We start from the raw sequence: 21,110 nt of genomic DNA on the forward strand, positions 1-21,110 counted from the left end.
TTTGATACGTTTCCGGTATATTAACGGTTACGGTTAGTATTTTTTTTTAACCGTAACTAATCTAGTTTTACGGTGAATGGTTATGGTTTTAACCGTTTATACAGTTACGGTTGAAAAACGATTCAGTTATGATCCAAAATACGGTTACGGTTAGCTTTTGGTCCAGTTACGATCCAAAATACGGTTACGGCTACGGACCGTTTCTCAACCGTAACCGTATAAAACGGTTAAAAACTGTAACCGTTAACCGTAAAAAATAATCAGTTACAGTTAAAAATATATTAACTGTAACCGTTAATTAACGGTAAACATATGAAAACCGTTATTTAACCATATGGTTAACCACATAGTTAAAACTTTAAAAATATAATTGTAACTCCATATAATGCAAAAACAATTATCGAATATTCAGATTAAGATTTTCAAAAAAGTAAATGATACTGCATATGAAAAAATCTACGTTATAAAAAATGGTCTTTTTCTCAAACAAATATGTTATACTGTTATTTTGCTCGAAATGAAGAAAATTTGGTTTGTAACATACTTTTTGATTTTATGAAAAATATTATAATAAGTTAGGTAACTCGTAAGATTTCGCCTCTGATATTAACCGTATTGTAGTCATTAAATAACTATAACCGTAATTATCCGTAACCATATTTAACCGTAACCGTTATAACCGTATTTAATCGTAACCGTATTTAACCATAACCGTATTTAACCGTAACCGTTTTAATTTGTTTTTGTTTTTGTCCAAAAAAAACTGTTTATGTTATAGTGTACCGCTTTTCATAAAGTTTTTGTGATTGGTAACTGTCAAAGCTGTATAAAGCTGTACAACTTTATTTTTGTTCACCAATCAAAGCCATTAACAAATTTATTTATTTATATTTTTTTTGGTTTTAATGTTAAGATTTTATACCAAACGAACAGTTACAATCTAATCTACACAAAACAAATAAATCACCCAATAACACAGGAACCAGCAGACAATAGATTACAAGGGCTAAGCCATATAAGAGAAGTAACAAATTGAAGAACGAGATGGAGTCAATCTCTAAATGCATCATAAATATGAAATATTTCTATCATTGCTCAAATTAGTGTTAAGGAAATAAAAGGAAATGATAAGCTAGTCAAATCTAGAAACGAAGGACACATTTATCAATTGCCCAGATTATAAGAACTGACTGTAATAAATGGCCAAAATAAAACTCAGTAACCAGGCGGTCGTGGTCTGGTGGTAAAGGGCTCACAGCTGTGAGTACCGCCACCAGGGTTCGATTTCTGGCCACTGCGTATTCACATTGGCGCTCCGCAGGTCTCCAGGAGCCAACACGTGGAGAGCCGTTTGGCTGCCCATGTGGCTAGTCTGTGCGAACCGATAGCTAACACGTGGAACCCTGCTCTGTCGGCTCGTCGCCGATAGCTAACACGTGGAACCCTGCTCTGTCGGCTAGTGATAGGAAATCTGGGTTATCAAAAAAAAAAAAAAAAAAACTCAGTAAGTGATGGTTAATAAGTGAAAAAAAAAAAGAAAAAAAAAAGAGAGGCAGTGGAAGTGAGAGTAGGGGATGACTTATGCATTGGATGTTTTATTCAACGATTAACAGTGATCAAAAGATTTGGCAGTGGCAATGAAGTGAAAAAAATGACTGACTACAGATATTACTGTTCCTCCTGCTTCAGCCCACGTGCGTGCATGTGTCTATCTATAATCATCATCTGTGTTCGTGTAGGTTTTATGTTCCGGGTTTTTATGTATATTGTCACAATTAATACCGGATAGTTTAATAATACAAAACAATACGATTTTTTCCGAGTACAAGAAACGGCAAAAAATATCAGATTATTTAAAATTGATGAAGAATAGCAATAAGAAAAATGGTATGAAAAAGCTGAAAATAGCGTTTTCGTAACATTTTTTATATCATTTTTGTAATTAATAAATATTAAACCGGTACATAATTGTTAATCACAGCCACTATATATCTACATGACAATATTACGTTTTTTCTTTCGAGTTGATTTAAATAGCGATTTTAATTCTTTTAATTAAAGCCCTTAGATTATTAGAAAGACACATTGTTCATATGATCTTAAACTATTTTGGGTATCTACAATTTGGATGTCATCAATTATTGATGGATCCTTGAAATATACTTGTAAGTAAATATATTCAGAAATTAAATTTCAGTTTTCAACTTTTTTTTGTATTTGCATTTTGGTGATATTCACAAGAATTGTAATTTTAGGACACCATCAATGTTTTTCATAACTTTATTTTTTTTGAATTATGAAAGCTTGACTATAAATTACAGTGATGGTAGGATATTGAAAACCTAAAACTATTTTAAAACTTTTTATATTGATTAGAAGATTGTTTTAGTATTTTATATATATAAAATGATTAGTAAACTGAAACAAAAAATTGACAACCCAGATAAAACGTATCTAGTTGATGATGTTATTGTTGAAATGGTAGTAGTATCTTTTAGAACTTTATTGCATTCTTATTAACTGTTAGAAACTGTGATTATTCCATTTTTGAAAAGACCACCAACCAACTCCTTTAATTAACTTAAATCATCTACAGTAAAATTTGTGTTAATTTAACAAGGTTAATTCAGATTTTTTTTCCCACATGTCATATGTAGAATTATCTTGCTTTTTTCTTGTATAAAGGTTCAATTGATCCTATCAATCAATAACTTCTTCTTTTTTTAATTACAGGTTTTTGGCAGATGTTAAACATTACCAATATAAAGGTTTTTTTTTGACAGATGTTAAACATTACCAACTGGTATATTCGAAAACATGCATGTGTATTTTCATTATAAATTTTTCCTAGATCTTACAAACTGATATTTTAAAGCGAAGATACTAAATATAAATGTATCTGTAATCACCCTAAAAATTTCTTTAGTTTTCTTTTACACTACTCTATATATTTCTTACAAATAGAATATATGTATGAACTAATTAGACTCAGACTACGCATTACATAACTAAGAAAACAGCTTTTATATTGGTGATCAAAAATTTAGTGGGTTGGCAATAATTGTTTTAGGTGGTAAAGAAAAGACGATTAAGTCAGAGAACAGGATAACAAATGACTGTACAGGAACAAAATAGTGGTTCAATAGTAATTCTAATTGTTGGTTTCTTAAAAAATTGTAGTAGTAAATGTGATTAAAAAACCCGTAAAATTTAAATAAATTTTCATTATATAAAACACATGGTAGAAATATAAAACCAAACCTTTAAAAAGAAAAAAAGACTTATTGGTTTTAGTATAATACTCAAAAATACCACTGAAACGTTTTGTCTTTTCAAAAAATACCACAGCTTACTTTAGAAGATGTTTTCTACATTTCAAGGAAAACTTAGTATAGTTGATTTAGGAAGCCTTCTTAAGAATATAAAATAGTTTCTAGTATGTTGTGATTTTTTTTAAGGACGGGATACTTGTTATATTATTTCTTATTTTTAGCTTGCCGTATGTTTAATTTTTACTACGACAAATAACAACTCCATTTTTTTATTGAGTAAATTTGGAAAAATACCCTCTTTTTGCTTACACTTTTGAAAATTACCTTTTTTTAATTTTCTTTTAAAAACTAAATTAAATATGTAAAATTATTAAAATTTACTTAAACTTAATAACAATTAATCAAAATATCTATATTTTAACTAGAAAATAAATTTATTGATAAGAATTAAATATTTAATTTTTACAAAGTTTTGTATAACTAACAATTCAGAAATTTACTATCATAACTATTTCTTAAAAAATAATGCATAACAACATTCTACTGATATTAAGTCATGATTTTTGTTAAGTCATGTATTATTTTTTTAACAATAAAGAATAACAAATTTTTTAAAAGAGAATCATTGAATTGAAGCAAAGTTTTGTGAAATGTTGAGTTGAAAATGTGTTTGGAGTGTTGGAGTCTTGGAGATTATTTTACTTTATATAACATGACAAATATTAAGTGATAGATTTTATAATATTTTTAGATATTATCTTGTTAAATTTTAATATATAAAATTGATAAAACATATTAGTGTTAAAAAATATATAACTTTAATTAAAATTATCTTGAATTTAGTTTTTTTTTTCTTTCCCTAAATTTTGAATTTAGTTTATTTATTAAAAATATAGCTTTAAATTTAAATTAATACCAAATTTTCATTTTATATATAAAAAGATTGTAGTTTTCATCAGAAAATAAAAAATGTATTTTTCAAAGTATAACTTAAAAACAGGGTGGTTTTCAAAATAACCCTTTTTTATTACTATTTTTAATTTATTATTGGTTCCTTACCTTTGTTTTTTTTGTCTTCTTTATTGGCATTAATGTTCTGAGTTAAACCCTACTAATTCAGACGTGAGCAGACTATTTGTTCACTTGGCACATGCAACCTTATTTCAGATGAATGAAACACATGGAATAGAATTCAATAGTCCAAGTAATCTGTTTTGTTTGAAATGAAACCAAACCTAGAACTTATGCGAGTTTATCTCCTAAGATCCTGATCTTCAACTACCCTACCACTACAAGCGGAATCTTTTTTTTTCCCTCAAAAACTAACAAATTACGAAGTTAAAGTTAAATAGCCATACAATGGCCTTAAATGGTATCATAACAAAAACATTCAGCCGGATTCAGCTAGATTCAGCAATTCTACAGTCACCATTTGCATAAAACTAAATTTAGCTGAATTCAGCCAGATTCAACAGTTTTTTCAGCACCAACAGATACGTAGATACATTTATATGTGGTAAAAATTTGGATAATAACGAGCACATAAGTCGAATTAAAATATTTTGGATATCAAAAATTACACATCAAATTTATATTTTTAAAATAAGTCAGATTATACACATACGATATATAACAATTCAGATACATAATATATCACTACCACAATATACCAGAGACGAATTCATATTCGGATAACTATAGACATTTTGGATAATTTTAATAATTTTTAGATAATGTAAAATTTCGCAAAAACAACATAAAATAAACAATTAGATAATCTATATTATATTACCATGTTAATTTCTTAAATTAAATTATCAATAGTACTTTACAAATCTTTTCATTAATTATCTACATATTTCATAGTTTAAAAATTAAATATGGAAGAATAACTCAATTTTACTAACCAATATATTATTTATATTAGTATTTATTTTAGATAATTTAGTATTTATTAATTAGTATAACAGTTAATTAGATCATTAGATAATTTTATCTATTTTATTTTGATATTTTCTTAATTATTTTATTAATATTTATAATTATTTGACGATATTTTTTAGTTAAAGTCTTTATTATTTTGATAGATTCTACCAAAAATCACAAAAACATTCAGCTAGATTCAGCGGTTACCATTTGAAAATGTAAAAGTTCAGCTAGATTCAGCTAAAAATCACTAAAAATTCAGCCAGATTCAGCTAGATTCTTCGGTTACCATTTAGATCCAATGGTTTAACGGTCTATTTTTTTTTTACACTTTGATAAAAACTACAAAACATAGACTTCTTTACCGTCCAAATATCACTAATCACACACCCAAAAACAAAACATATTAATAGAAACAGAAGAAGAAAAGACGTTTGGTTTAGTGTTTCACTTGTTGACAAAAAAAGAAAAATAAAGGAAAAACTTTAGACTGTTGTCATTGCTGATTTGCATGTGAGAGAGAGGGAGAGAGAGAGAAGCATTGGGCCAGACAGAAAATACAAGTCCCCCGAGAGATGCGCGCTACAAAAGGAGAGATGGGACATTTATAGACGGACCCCATCTTCTGTCAGAACTCTATTCACATCATCATCAATTCATCATCATTTATTACAATTTTTCTAAAAATATATTCAAAAACTATATTAGAAAATAAAGATAAAATCAACAAATGGGAATCCAAGACTTTTTTTGGTGGGTGGTCTTTTTTTCTTGCACTATTTGAAGAAGTAGAAGTGCCTCGGGCTAGACTTCGATGGATCTTCTTGCTCTTGTTTTTGGTTATAAATGGAGTTGACATATATAATATATATGCATATATCCATGTGTGTATATATATATATTATACATGTGCAATGTAAGATAGGAGTCCAAGAAATGATGGTGTTTGGCTTTCTCCACTCGATACCTTTCCTCTTTTTACTTTTGCCTTCAGCCTTCCTCCTTTTGTTTCTTTATGCAACTACTCCAATATGATGTTCTGTTTCATTTTGTGCTTTGTCTGTTGAGTTGTGGAATCCCTAACATCATCTACATTGTATTCTCATATGTTATACATACTAGGTTTACGGAACCAGCCAAGTTTAAGTATAATAGTAACTATATGGATTAAGTAGGTTCTACATTTTTGACATAGAAGATCTAGCTCTATAACCAAATTACTTTTTGTTCAACATACTTAATTTATGAATTATCCATTAAAAAGTTTCAAAAAAGCTAAAAGCATTTTGGTAAAAACTTCTTTCTTACATGGTTCGCCAATTTCATAATTTGAACTATTGCATCATACATTATTCTTCAATCTAGCTACTTAACAAGGAAGCAACTTCTTTTTTCTAGAAGCATTACACTAGGACTAGAGTAGAACTACTAGGAGGCCACACATGGATAACATTCTCTGTTAGAAAATTTTTGATATTGAACAATGTATAATAAAATAAAAAAGACAGATAAACTAGCGACGGATTTTACAACTATTAACTGAAACAATGTAATAAACTGAAAAAAACCCCAAGAAGAACAAGCGAGGGATTGTTTAGTTTGTTACCACTTAGGACATAGTAAAAGAAAGGAGATCATAATTTATAACACGGAAAAGATGGAGCAACTATAAACCGACATGAAGACAAAGGCATGATGCTGTTTGTCTTGTGATGCAATTAATATATGTAATATAGAATCTCGTGGAAACACATCATTCACATATTTTAGCTATCTTTTCGGTTTCTTAGTCCATGATTTAAATCTATACAGCTGCTAAGCATATTATTTATTGATGTGAAAGAGAAGCTAAACAAACCCTTTTTACTTTGCTTTTACCTAAATATAGGTAGTCCACTTTGTTTTGCATAATTACAGATTAACCACTAGATCAGTTATAATTTGGCATTCGTTTTAATTCAATCTAAAAAGTTTGGACATAAAAAAAGCACAATCGTTGCTTTGGTAATCGTGCCATTTTCTCTCTCTTGCAGACGAGTTTCAGATCCAGTTTCTCTTGTTAGATCTGTTCTTCATCGCCGGTCAAGGACTCTCAGAGGTCGATCAGGAGTGAGTCAATAAGCTTCTCCGTCAGCGGTGGTGTGGTGTCTCCTCATCGATGTGGCTGTGGCTTCGGTTTGGCGGAGGAGGAATTTTGCAGCGGTGGGTCACGGTTTAAAGGACGCTGTGGTTGCTTCAAAGTTCCTCAGGCTCAACCGCTGCTCCGTTCGCTGCGACCACGGCGGAAGTTGATGGGGTCTGGTGGGTTGCGTTGTTTGGCGAGGTGGTTAACGGTAGTTCCGGTGGCTCGGAGCTTAGATGGCTGGTGCGGGTTCTGGGTTCAGAGGTTTGGTTGAGCCACCATCTTCTGGATCTGCCGCTTCTGGCATCCACAAGCCCGGATTGAAGTTTTATTGGCTCTGGTTAATCGGAAAGGTTTGGTTTAAGAAAATTGGGGATAAATCCAGGTACGTCGGGTTGCTAGGTCGGGATTCGTCGTCGTCGAACCTGCTGTCGGAGGGGCTAGCTTTCTGGGAGATCTGTGGCGGGCTTGGTTCGTCGGAGGAAGGCGAGTGTGGTCGGGAACCGAAATCTCTCGGCTGTGTTCTAGCTCCTTTGAGGCTTCCACGAAGCTGTGGTCTTGATTTCGCCGGATCTAAGGTTCCGGTCTCTTTGCGGCAGATGATCAACAGGATTCGAGCCTTTTTGATTTTTCCGGCGAGTTTTCCGTTTAACCATTTTTGTAACTGTTTCGATTTTCTGTGTAGGCCTTGGCCCAAGCCCATTTGGGTAGTTGGGTATATTAATATAAGTTATTTTCAAAAAAAAAAAAAAAAAAAAAAGTTTGGACATCCGTGTAAAACAAATATTAAAAACTCTTGATATCCACTATCATATGTATGCTACATAAACACATGTTATATTTGTATTTTGTGTATTTTTAAAGTATATAGAAAGGCTAAAGAAAAAACAATACAAAATAAAATTAATTTTTAAGTATTTTTATATCAATTAACAAGAATGAAAAGAAAGTATACATAGGCTACTACTAGAAATTTACGTAAAGCATCTTTTATTACTTTCAAATAATTAATATTGTTCTCCCGTGACATCGGCTTAAACTCCTACATTTTGGAGAAATATTTTGGAGCACATGGAATAGCTTTTGGAGAAATATTTTGGAGCCAAGTGAACAACAATTTTGAGATTTATAGCTTTTGTTTGTACTATATACCATTGATGTGTCTCCGTCCATATTTAAACGTGTGTATATTACATGTTTTTGACAAAAAATTTACTAACTGTATGATTATTACTAAATCTTAATTACTATTTTAATAAAAATCTTAAGTAATATGCTAATCATAGCTTAGTCCTTAGGGTATGAAAACTATATATGACTGTATGATTATGTTGATATGAAAACTTAAATATTGAATAAGACATTAATTCTAGTAATTCATCACTAATCAGAGAATATTTTGGCTTATTGATTAACATAGTAACTAAGATTTTGTAAAAAGCTAAAGCATCTAAATATCTTTTGGCCGACAGATAAAGACAAGGACGTAAGCCTATAGATTAAACGCATTCAACGGTCAAAACAAGTGTTATGTTTTAAAATTAGGATTTAGAGTTGATTATGAATAGTGAAGCTAGACTTGAATATGCAACCGAAAAGGTGAAAAGTAAAAAATAAATAAAAACTCTAGTTTGATTGATTACTTCTATAAGTAGTAATCAAGAGCAAGGGACACAACACAAGACATGTAAGTAAATTATAGAATGGGGTTAGATTTAAGGAGACGAAAAAGAAGAGAGGTCAATTATTTTAAGTGACGACAGAGATACTAACAAACTGGGATCTGAAAGTTACCAGACGAAGGAAAAGAAAAGAGCTTTTTAGAGACTGCCTCCTCTTCTCAGACCCCTCATCACTCCCACTTAGTCTAGTCCCAAGGACTGTCCTTTACTGTTCCTCTCTCTCTTATATTTATTATAACATTTACTATATTGTTTTCTTTCTAATATTGTTATATATTTTTATAGCTTCATTGGCCCACATTCCATCTTCCCGATTAAATTAATTATAGTAAAAAAAGCAGAAAGAAATGAAAACTGTTTTTGTTTCTATTGATAATTTGGTAAATGGTGATGAGAAATATTTTTTTGGGCAATTGATATAAATAGCACAAAAATGTTTTTTTTTTAAATTAGCACAACATTTCTAAAATATCACAAATAGCACCCAAAATTTTAATTAAAGTTTAATTAAAAAAATTTAGAAAATGAGAGAAGACAGTAACCTAATATTAAATTGAATCAAAATTTCTTTTAAATGGTAGAAATATATACCCTAAATTAGAAATAGAAAACCCAAATATAATACCATAAAAAATATTAAAATAAAGCAAAATTTCTTTTAAATGGTGGAAATATATACCCTAAATTAAAAATAAGGAACTCAAATATAATAACACAAATTTAATATTAAAATGAATCAATATCTCTTTTAAATGATGGAAATATATACCCTAAAATGGAAATAGAGAACCTAAATATAATATTTTAAATTTATTTCTAATTTACTTTAGTTGAATACTTTTCTATTAAAATGATGGTACTATTGGAAAAAATAACCTGTTGATAATAATTTTGCAACAAAAACTTAATAGTTAAAGCATTATTTGGGAAACAAATTGTGTTTATGTCGTTTATTTATGGGGAGCGGGTTGCTACAAAACGGGACATCGTATGGGAAAACTTAACACAAATAGGTTCCAATCGGAAAAAACTTTGGCTCATGATTGGAGATTTCAATGAGCTTACCGGAAATCACGAAAAAACGGGTGGTAATTTACGGTCAGCAGCTTCTTTTGTCTCTTTTAATCTTATGATTCGACATAACGGTATGCTCGAATTTCCATGTTATGGAGAACAATTATCATAGAGAAGCAATAGGAACCAACAAATCGTCAGATGTAAACTTGATCGGGCTCTAGGGAATGAGGAATGGCATAATTTGTTCCCATGCTCTAAAGTGGATTATTATTTGATCATAGACCGATTATGTTGAGTTGTGAAAAGTTTTGGAAGAGGAGAAAAAGACAATTTCGATTTGATAAGCGATGGGTTGGAAAAGATGGCCTTGCTGAGGCAATAGATTCTGGTTGGAATTGAACAAAAAATTTTAGAACACCTGTTTTTGTGGATAAAATAAAAAATTGTAGAAATTCTATTTCTTGGTGGAGGAAAAATAATATCCCAACGGGTCATGCAAACATTTCTTCTCTTAAGATGGCTTTGGAGAAAGCGAAGAATGATGATTCAATCCCGCATGGGGAAATATCAAGAATCGAAAATAAATTAAAGGAAGCTTATCATGAGGAAGAAATTTATTGGAAACAAAAAAGTAGGAATTTTTGGCTAAAGGTGGGAGATAAAAATACCAAATATTTTCATGCCGTTACAAAAAAAAAGAAGAGCAAGAAATAAGATTTCGGGCCTATATGGACCTAATGATATTTGGGATGAATCAGAAACATGAATGGAGGATATAGCAATAAATTATTTTAATGATCTTTTTAAGGGATCCAATACAGATGGTATTGACGAGATGGTACATGAAGTATCCCCGGTTATCACGGAAGATATGAATAGGGAACTAACAAAAGAGGTTACAGAAGCAGAAGTTAGGAAGGCTTTATTTTCCATACACCCTGAAAAGACACCAGGTCCGGATGGCATGACGGCTTTGTTTTATCAACGGTACTGGCACTCCATAAAGGAAGACTTAGTAGGTTTGGTCAGTGATTTTTTCAGAACAGGATGTTTTGATAAGAGATTAAATGAAACAAACATTTGTTTAATTCCAAAGACCGAAAAGCCACAGAGGATGGCTGAGTTTAGGCCAATAAGTCTTTGTAATGTGAGTTACAAGATTATCTCAAAAATTCTTTGCTTAAGGCTTAACAAAATTTTACCTCGACTTGTCTCTGAAACGCAATCGGCATTCGTTTCAGGTAGACTTATTACAGATAACATTTTGTTAGCTCAGGAAATGTTTCATGGATTAAGGACAAACAGAATGTGTAAAACAGATTTTTTAGCAATTAAAACAGATATGAGTAAGGCATATGACAGGATAGAATGGAATTTTTTGGAAGCGGTAATGTCAAGACTGGGATTCAATTCTAGTTGGATCTCTTGGATCATGTGGAATGTTAGTTCGGTTTCGTACCAGGTCTTATTGAACGGTGAACCTAGGGGAAAACTAATTCCCAAAAGAGGCTTACGGCAGGGTGATCCCTTGTCGCCTTATTTGTTTATTTTATGTACGGAGGTCCTGATTGCTAATATTAAGAAAGCAGAAAGAGAAAAGAAGCTGACCGGAATTAAGATAGCAAAAAGAAGTCCTCCTATCTCACATTTACTTTTTGCGGATGATAGCCTTTTTTTCTGCAAAGCAGAGTCAGAGGAATGTAAAACGGTGATGGATATTATTGGAAATTATGGTAAAGCTTCGGAGCAAGAAATAAATTTCAATAAATCTTCGATCGTATTTGGTAAGCGTTTAGCAAACCAAAAAAAAGAGGAACTAAAACATTTCCTTGGAATTACAAAGGAAGGTGGAATGAGTACATATTTGGGGATACCAGAGAGCCTAGAGGGCTCAAAAAGTAAAATCTTTAATTATATACGGGAAAGACTTAACGAACGGATAAAAGGTTGGTCAGCTAAATATCTATCAAAAGGTGGGAAAGAGATAATGATTAAGTCTGTTGCTTTGGCTCTCCCAACCTATGTTATGTCTTGTTTTAAACTTCCTCAAGAGTTAACATCTAAGTTGACAAGTGCAATCTCTAATTATTGGTGAAGTTCCAATGGGAAAGATCGTGGAATCCATTGGATAGCATGGGAGAAATTGTGCAAGGATAAAGACGAAGGAAGATTGAGTTTTCATTCTCTAGATTCTTTTAATGATGCCATGTTGGCTAAACAGTATTAGAGATTAATCCAATATCCGGACTCCTTAGTAGCTCGAGTGCTAAAAGGTAGATATTTCAGGAATGTTCATCCTATGAATGCAAAAAAACCAAACTCTCCATCGTTTGGATGGAAGAGTATTTTCTCGTCTAAAAGAATTGTTGAAATGGGTGCAAAATGGTCCCTAGGTTCGGGCTTCAACACATTGGTATGGCGAGATCCCTGGATTCCAGATACTAATCCACGGCCCGCAAATGGAAGAGGAAATTTATTACTTCCAAGCTTGATGGTTAACCATTTAATCAATCCAGTTACTAAAGAATGGCACCTTCCCATTCTACAAGAATTTTTTTTGATCCGGTGGATATACAATTTATCAGAGGACTGACTATTAGTCAATTTTATAAACCAGATAGGCTTATTTGGCATCATAAAAACTCAGGGAGATATACAGTAAAGTAAGGATATCGACTTGCTCGAAGGATGTTAGAAACGATTGAATGGGGCCCAAATTATAGAATATTACAAGCTCAAGCTTGGAAAGCCAAAGCTCCTCCCAAGATAAAATATTTCTTATGGCAAATTGCTTCGGGATCTTTAGCAGTTACCTCAAAATTAGCACATCGAGGGATTCATTATGATATTATTTGTAAAAGGTGTGAGATGGCAGAGGAAACAATAAATCATGCTTTATTTGAGTGCTCCCATTCACAAAAATATGGGAATTATCCGCAATACCTATGGTCCCAGGTTGTTTCCCTCTAAGCTCGGAATTTTCAAACCTAGATTATCTTTATTGGAGGTTACCACCTCCGCTAGATGGGGGGGGGGACAAAACGTATTGTTTTGCTTGGATTTTGTGGTTCATATGGAAAGATAGGAATAAAAAAGTTTTTAAAGGAATACAATCTGAAGCCACAAATATTTTAAATCACGCTTTGAGTGAAAAATTAATGTGGGAAGAAGCTCAGGTGGAACCGACCGAAACAAGTATTACTGCAGAAATTCTGGAAAACCCAATCCAATCATTACGATGTCGGATTGATGGCTCTTGGAAATCTACGGATCCAACTATGGGTTTAGGATGGTGGTGCTTTCAAGGGATTGCTCAAACGATACTGATTGGTGCTAAATGCCTTAGGAGAAGTCTCTCCCCCCTTCACTCGGAGATGAAAGCTTTAATATGGGCCATGAAGAATATCCTTTCAAGAAGGATTAATTGTCAGGAGTTTGAAACAGACTGTTCAGAGTTAGTCTCGATGGTACAGTTACCTGATGAATGGCCGGCTTTCTCCAACCTACTCGATGAGTTTGGTTTGCTCCGTGTCTCTTTTTCCTCTTTCTCGCTTTCTCTTATTTCTCGTTCATGTAATACTAAAGCGGACTGTTTAGTCCGTTTTTCGAGACTTTTATTTTATGAAATTTCTTTTGTAAACACTTTTCGTCCTAATTGGATAACCAACCAAGGAGTTTTCTAAATTAATGTGTGGTTGGAAAAAAAAAAAAAACTTAATAGTGAGTCAATTAATTCTATTTTTGGAAATTTATGAAGTGTGTGATATAATTGTCCATAAAACTTGTTTTAGTGCTATTTGTGAGAATTCCCTTTTTTTTTTTACTCAAAAAAATATTTTATTTAAGAAAACAAACAAGTTGATGAGTTGCTGATATTGGCTAATGATAAAGGATTCTGGCAAAATTTGAGATGAATTTTAGGATGATATTTAATGAAGGTACGTTTATAAATAAATTTCTTTGGTGTTAACATAAATGAATTTTACTGATATTTAACATTCTAATTCTAACATGCTAATATATATTTAACATGTTAGCATGATATTTCTGAATTTTGATTTAAAAAAAGATGGATCATACTAATGAAAATATAATCTATTTATTATATTTTCATATTAAAAGTTAACTTGTTATAGAAATTGTGTGCATTTCATAACAATTAAAGGAAAAAATTGCAATTGACCAAAAAATCTATTTTGTAAACTAAATGTGTGTATAGAAATAACATTATAGGTATCCCGAAACAATTAATTAACATGATTAAACAACTCAAAATGTAAACTTTTTGTGCAAAACATACTTGTTATCCATTCATTCAATCTCAAAGGGAGATAAAGAGTACAAAATCATAAACCTAATGGATGTGTATAAAAGGCTTAACAAATACAAGCTTACAATAAGAGTAGATAGATAGATTGGGAAAGCATTAAATTTTGTTGATAGATCCATAGAATTTTGGAGACAAAGACTACATCGCAACATGCCGCAAACGAGATCATGGTGTGTCCAAGACACTTCCAAAATTAATTCACAATTGAAATTTTAACATATAGTCACTACTCACTATCAAGAGATCATGTGACTTGGAAAAAAGTCTTTAGCTTTACAGGAAGCTGACATGAACCACGAGGTAGCTAAGAGACGTGGACGGGTGCTCTCCACAAGGGAGGAGGGCGGATCCGAGATTCTCTCCATGATGGAGGAGCTTGGACGCTGAAGACCCTCGAGGCCAGATAAGAGTGGAGTTTTAACAAAGAATATTGGTTTGTTATCTCTCTTAAATTGGTCATAGGCTAGATGAGGGAGCTGGACTGAACGCCTAAGGTATGAGTGATTGTGATATTCAAGCTTAAATTTTCATTGAATGTAGTTAGAGGAGGGCTTAGCAGCAAGGTTTGCGTTAGAGGTAATTGCAAAGCCAATTTAATGATGTCACTTCACAACAAGACATAGACCTCGATCGTTTGAACAATAGAAACGAAGAATCAAAATAAATAGGTTTGCAGAAAGTTTAGATGAAACAAACGAGAGCCTATTTGAAATAAAAGTATTGCTAAAACATTTGGAAGTTGGCCGAGATAGGATTATTGGGCCACAACAAGGTGAGAGGCCTAACAAACAAGACCTTAGAGTTGTTTCAGTTGGAGAGATAATGGTGGGCGCTGCAATTGTACAAAGAGTTGGCCGACGTTTGAGTAGTCATCATCAGAATTGAATGGGGCATCGCAGGAGGTTGTGCATCGCATCAGGTAAGAACTACGAGCTACGATACCATCTGGGAATAGTGACTGGGGGATCTGGGACTTATGATGCTTGATGGACTTGGATCAATCCTTTCACCGCCATCATCAAAACCAGTTCGAGCGTTGCTGAATTCCGGTCGTTGGTCAACGTGGATTGCAAAGCAGCTAGCCTCTATGGATTTAGATGCATGTGTGAATGTGTGAGATTAGGTCTAGGTTCAACACTTGAGGTGGATTTGTCCAAATGGCATGACAAAGCCATAAGGGAGCTAGCAGACAGTGTGAAAGAGCTGAAGGATCAAATCAAAGAGCTCTATGGAAGAGCCAACCAAGTACCACTCAACATCAAGGACGTCCCAAATGATGGAGCCACTACTCTGGTTAGCAAAGAAAGATGTGACATCACATTGAAACTGTCTAGAGAGAAGAAGATTATCCTCTTGATAAAAAAGAAGCTTACTTCGAGAAAAGGACCACTGAGTACCCAATTACACACCTGTCAAGAGAGCATGCTAAGTTTGACGATCCATCTACTGAAGAAGAAGAGGAGACCTCATTTCCTCTCTGCAAACCACCCTAAGCATAACGAATGTGAGAAGTCAAGCTTAGAGAATTAAAACAAGCTCACTTGGAAGGAAGTCCCATTACTATCTCTGTACATATTTTCACTTCCTTGTTATTTTTAATGCGTTTTGGTAGTGTTTTTGATTTTCAGGAAATGAGTGTCAAGAGCAAAGTGAAGTGGTCTTGATTTCTGAATTTTGAAGATTATACTCGATCAGACATATGGGATGACAGTGGGACTGCATGGCGTGTGGGAGAAGAGGTCGAGTATCAAGAAGGAGAAGGAGCAAAAATACAATAGCAAGACTCCTCAATGGCCTGGCAGTACACACAAGCAGGCATTGATGAGCACATCAACTCCTTCTTCAGTTGAGGTAACAACTCCACTACACCATTATTTATACCATCTCATGTTTTCTTTCTTTATTTGGTTGTCTTGAGTACTCTCTTCCAAATTTTTGTTACACAGAGGACTGTGTAATTTAAGTTTTGGGGAGGGCTCAGGAAGTATCTGATGTATTTGTTTTGATCTTATTTTCAAAATTTTATATTGTACATACTCTCGAGTCTGCATTCATCTATGTTATTAAAAAAGCTTAAAATTTGAAAATTTTCTAGAAATGATTCTAAAAAAAAGAGTATTCATGTAGTTACATTTTCATCTTATGATTGAGTCTAGAATATTTAATATAAGATTGTTGCATGTGCATAGGGGATGATGATGAGATAACTTTGTAAGCATGCTCATTTACTGAATGAATTCAATGCCCTCGTTATTAGTTGTTTAATACATGTGATAAAACTTGAAGTAAGACAACACCATATTTGGAATTCACAACTTGACTCTCTTGTTTTGATTGAAGCATGTTTGACGTGATTCTTTTCCCTATCTATTAGAACCTGAACTTGACTTGTAATTATCATGTCTTTGCATTGTTGTTGAACTTGTGGCTACCAATACACATACTTGGATTTTCTTTCACCATTCTACCACTCTTGCTAAACCAAGTAGCTGATTCCCATTATTGGAACAGTTTTCCTCACCCTGAACCTAACCTTTTTTTCAAGCCCTGAATTATTCTGTGTGTGTGAGGCCTATTTCCGGATTGAGCTTGGTAGAAAGTGTTAGGTCTGAACCAACAAGAATGGTATCCCATGTAGTTCTAGTCCACGCTTTTTGGGCTAGATAGGATTAGGTGGGAGTTTGATCTTGGGTTTGGGAATGTGATTGGAAAGAAAAAGAGAAAGAAAGACAAGGGTTAGTGTTCTTAGGAGAGGGTTCTAGTAAAAGATTTGAGAAGCTTGAAAATAAAAGAAGTTAGGCTCTGTGCAAAGTAAAAGAAAGGCAAAAGCTTAGAGAAGTCTGAAGTCATAAGATGAAAAGAGAGCTTTAGTTGTTAAAGAAAGTCCAAATCCGCTAGATTCACCAAAGTCTAAAAGAGACCTCTCCTTAGAATAGAACCAAAGAGAAAGAATGGGGTGATCCAAGAAAATATTGAAACACGTCTTGAGTGCAAAGGTAGAACTAGGATCATTTATGGGGTTTAAAGATAGGACTATCTATGGGGTTTGATATGCTTACTGTCATTTGGGTAGATGGGATTTGTTCTTTTATGCGTTGGTTGGTTCTAACCTTTAGCATTCTACTAAAGCTCTATCCATCCATGAGAGTTTCTTGTTACTAAGAAGAGTTTGAAACCGGTAGACAGAGGAACCATCTTTGTTTCTCAGCCTTGCCCTTTACTCAAATGAGTTTATCAACAATGTTTTACTGGATTCATGGTTTTGACTTAATGAATGTTAAAGGGAATTGATGATCTGAAGGTATGTGTAGATTGGAATAATTATTAGGTTGTGTTGTGATGAATATGGATAAGGTTTTTGAGTAGAGTTCAGTCTCTATGCGTTTTACAACTAATAACTTGGACATTGAATTCACTTACTTTGTATGCATGTTTTGGTTCTGAGTCCCCACCTTCAAACCTCTTCTCCAGCTTAGTTCTATTTGTTTGCTTGAGGGCAAGCAAAGACTAAGTTTAGAGGAGTTGATATGTCTATAATTTACTTGTTTTAAGCATTCATTTGTCATCACTTTAGCATCGTTTCATCACTGTTTCATACCATTCTTCATCATTTGTGCATACTTTGCATGCGTAGGATAGTTTTGCATACATGTTACATTCTGGAGTTGTTTTCAGGTACTTTTGAGCCGTTGGTGAGCAGATTGGGAGAAACAAGGCAGAACCAGGCGAACACTCGACCATGTTGGTAGAGTATATTCATCATGAGGCAAAGCAGCCACTCGACCAAGTCTCCCTGCTAAGTACTCGACCTGACACTCGACCACGCCTTCTTCAACACTGAGCAGTCTCCCTCCTCAGTCACTCGACCACTATACTCGACCACATGCCTCAAGTATTCCTAATTCCGCACTCAACCAGACAATTTGAGCACAAGGAAGAGAAGAGGATGAAGCAATCACTCGACTACCAAACTCGACTGAAACAGTCGACCGCATCACTGCCAAAGCAAGAATTCACAAAGGCGCCAGCTTTACTCGACCTTCTCTACTCGATCACAGGGGTCGAGTGGTCTCTTTAAACCGCCTTAGAATTTTGTTGTCTTGTGTTTTAGAGTTTCCTAGTATTTACTATAAATAGGTTATTTCTTTTTCTCTAGAGAATTAAGCTTTAATCCGCTGAACACTTAGTTTTTCTTCAAATATGTAGTCCAAATTACTTTTAATCTATTCTGTTTTTGCATTTGATTTCTTCTTTAAAAATTGTTTATCTTGTTGAGATCCTTAAGTTATGAAGTTTTTAGAGATTTCTGGGTTTGTGTTCTTGGTGATGAATTTTGAGTAGTGATTAGGGTTCTTAAAGATGGGTTAGGGTAGTTTAGGATTCTTAATCTGTTAGGTGGTTAATTCTGATTGGTAGATCCCTTCTGGATTAGTTATTCTTAATGCTAATTGCTTTCTGATCAACTGGAATTCGAGCACATGCATTTCCGCACCCACAAGGTGTTCGATGAAATGCCTTAACCACTAATTCCAGAAATTCGTGTCTCTATACCAAGGTTTTGGTTAAATAGTACGTTTTGGCTTTAACTTGTTGATTCGTAATGTCTGCTAGGTTAGCTTTCGTTAATGGTGATTGAGTATGGAACTAGCTTAGCTTGAGGGTCTCTGTTACGAAAGTACTTTGATCTGGTATTGAACTTATTATCTAGGGATAGTTTGTTGAGCATGTTAACCACCTGATAGGCTAAGGAGACTTTGCTACTCGATTACCCCATCCTTAGGAATTTCTCATCCATTTGATTTCTCTGTTTTTCATTACTGTTCTTTGCTTGTTCTATTTGCCTGCTACTGAGTTTTTGCATTTCCAGTCTGTTTCACTTGTATACTCGACCACATTCGGTGTCTGGTAACAAACAGTGCAGTCGAGTACTCGACCACACCCAGTGCCTGGCAAACATGCAGTGTGATCGAGTACTTTGTGTGTTTCTGCTAGATTTTCTGTTTTCTGCATGATCACTTAGGACTGTTAGAAAAACCAAAACTGTTTATGATTGGCTTGACTCTGTGACTTCTGATCACATCTTGATTGTTAGCATCTCACCCAATTGGACTGACACATTAAATACTACAATGACATGATAGTGCTTTAAGAAATTGAGAACTAGTTAAAATTCTACTATCAACAAGTCAACACAACCCTGGCATGCTTCACTCGATGCCCACTTTGTCCCCTTGCACCCTTTTGTCCATTATTCACTCATGGAAAGCAAAGATGCATTGTTCCCTTGTCTCCTTACCCTTTGAATCAAGTTGAAGGTCACACAAAAATGCCCTCTCTTCTCCTCCACACGTGTCGAAGAGGCACAAGTAAAGAGACAAATCTTCTCCTCCACATACACACTCGACCAACAAAGGCTAAGACTTTATCTCTCTTTCACTCTTGCATATTTTCGATTTAACTCTTCCATTTTACTCTCTCATTTTCATTTTGTTGTCACTCCCTCCTTTGCTACACAACATAAGCCACTCTTTCATTCTCCATTTGCTAATTCTCTCATCTCTCTTAAGTTTCATAATTTAAAGTCTCTCTTTAACTTTCTAAAGATCCCATGATCGAGTAAAACTATCTCTCTTTTGCTCTTTGATTTCGATTCTCAAGACTCACAAACCAACTAATTTATGGTTTTGAGTTAATTCCTTTCAGTTTGGTTTCAACATGATTCCATTCAATTATGAATCATGTCATGAGACAAATGATGACTACCATGATGATGAAGAAGAGTCATGGTCGAGTAGTCCAGAAAGAGAAGCCAGAGAGTATTCACGGTTTTGAAAAAATATAACCAGGGGAAAGAGAAGGATAGAGGAACGGATGCAACTTATAGACGAAGACACTAGTGGTGATTATAAGGACATTCCAAAATGAAGAGCCACCAAACCGCTGAGAAAGAAGGATAAGGAGGAGCTGACTCCACAAGGGTACAACAAGCTCCTCAAGCAAGATGATTTTTGGGGAACATGGTATCCTCACCCACAAAATATGGTTGAGATCATCTCAGAGGATGTCGAGTACTTTTTTGGATAATGCCATATGGGCATGCTCATGTCCCGATACTTCATAACCAATCAATCAATCAAACAAGTATAAATGAATCTCAAACAATATCAAATCATATTAAGGATTTAATTTGCATAAAGCTATAACTTTATGAAAACTGATTTTTCGAGATTGTAACGATTAGAAATTTAGTAATTATAATTTAAAAAAGCTTAATTAAATTAAATAAATCATTTAAAAACCAACTTGTGCTCTACTCCACACGACTCCGTTACTCATAAAAGTTGGCAGAAAGTTTTGGGTCGAGAATCTTCCGATCTCTGAATGCATTTTCTAAGTGGTTTTCAAGTGAGAGCCTATGTTCTAAAGATTGGAAATGAAGGCTGTTTATGGGGGTTTTGGGCGAGCAAGTTAGGGCGGTTTATGGAAAACTTGTCGCAGCTAACAACACTAAGCGTCGTCTGGTGATCGACACCTGGATATGGATCATCGTGGAGACGACACCCAGACATGACTCAGCGCCCATGTGTTGGCAAAACAGCCTCGATCACTCGTTGAGGTCGGCTGGCTGCAAGCAAGTGGGTGACAGCTACGAGACCATGAGTTTTCCGCGAGTGGTACATGGTCGTTCCTTAGCCACATGTTACCCAAGCATCTTACGGACCTGCTTGGTACCGAACTAGGTCGACGGCGTGTTCTTTCGT

This window comes from Arabidopsis lyrata (assembly GCF_000004255.2).
Source record: "Arabidopsis lyrata subsp. lyrata unplaced genomic scaffold ARALYscaffold_6, whole genome shotgun sequence".
Lineage (NCBI taxonomy): Eukaryota > Viridiplantae > Streptophyta > Magnoliopsida > Brassicales > Brassicaceae > Arabidopsis > Arabidopsis lyrata.